The sequence below is a fragment of the Schistocerca nitens genome, chromosome 10 (genome assembly GCF_023898315.1).
Source record: "Schistocerca nitens isolate TAMUIC-IGC-003100 chromosome 10, iqSchNite1.1, whole genome shotgun sequence".
Classification (NCBI taxonomy): Eukaryota; Metazoa; Arthropoda; class Insecta; order Orthoptera; family Acrididae; genus Schistocerca; species Schistocerca nitens.
In genome coordinates, this window is record NC_064623.1 from 22,407,492 (window position 1) to 22,409,060 (window position 1,569).

Here is a 1,569-nt window from a genome sequence, read left to right on the forward strand (position 1 = left end):
CTGGACGTCGTCGTCCGACGTGAATCGTTTGCCCCTCAGAGCCTTTTTAAGGGGACCAAAAATGGTGTAATCACAGGGAGAGAGGTCCCGACTGTATGGTGGGTGGCCGAGAACCTCACATTTGAATTTCTGCAGGAATACTGCGACTGTGTTGGCCGTATGGGGCTTTGCATTGTCGTGGAGCAGAACGACCCCGCGGGTGAGATTGCCTGGTCGTTTTGATTTGATCGCTTGACGAAGGGTGGTCAAGGTTTGCGAGTAACGCTGGGCATTCACTGTTGTGGCGTGCTGTAGAAGTGAATCGGAAGGCGGCCATCTTGCTCAAAGAAGAACGTCAGTATAACCTTTCATGCACTCGTGTGGACGAAGACGTCCAGCTGTACGTGCGGTACTGGTTAACATCGCAGTCCCGGGAATTTTATGAGTCAGCCATTCACCGCCTTGTGTCACTGTGGGACAAGTGTCTCAACAGCCAGGGTCAAGACTTCTAACATACAAGTTCTAAAGTGAAATGATAATTAAGTCGAAACCCTTAGCTGATGACAGGTGTTGATATACATCAATGGGGACAGTTAAAAATGTGTGCTCCAACCAGGACTCGAACCCAGGATCTCCTGCAGACGCTCTATCCATGTGAGCCGCCGAGAGCACAGAGGATAGTGCGACTGCAGGGACTCAACAGCTTAGTCTGCCGCGAGTAATGAGTTAAGGGGCAAATATCTATTAGCAGCACTATGAATATAGGTTGTGGACAGTTGGGAATGTGGGTCTCACGGGAAGCGTGCGAGGTACAAGTGCCCTCGGTGGCTCAGATGGATAGAGCGTCTGCCTTGTAAGCAGGAGATCCCGGGTTCGAGTCGTGGTCGGGGCACACATTTTCAACTGTCCCCATTGATGTATATCAATATCTGTCAGCAGCTAAGGGTTTCGATTTAATTATCATTTCATTCTAGAAAAGCTGCACAGTCATCAATGGTATCTGTTCTTTCGTGAACAGATACTATCTTCACATACAGGTACTGGCTTATGTAATTATGCCTCTGGCTCGTTTCATTTTGAACGCCCCTTATATATTTCTGTAGTTAGTGCTCCGTGAGGCATGAGGCAGTGCAAAGGGCGACGCCACAGGACTGCGGATGATTGGAAACGAGTGATCTGGAATGATGAATCACATTATACTCTGTGGCAATCCGATGGAGGTATTTCGATTTGATGGATACCTGGGAAAGTTTGCCTCCCCTCATGTATAGCGCCGATAACGAAATATGGAGGAGATGCTGTTACGGTAAGTGGGTGTCTTCTATGGTGAGGGTGTGGTCCCCTTAATCTGCTTAAGACGACGGTAAATGAACACATTTTACGCAGTTGTGTACTGCGTACAATAGGGGAATAATTCGGAGACGATAATGCAGACTCTCCCAAATACCACCTCTACATACACTCCTGGAAATGTAAAAAAGAACACATTGACACCGGTGTGTCAGACCCACCATACTTGCTCCGGACACTGCGAGAGGGCTGTACAAGCAATGATCACACGCACGGCACAGCGGACACACCAGGAACCGC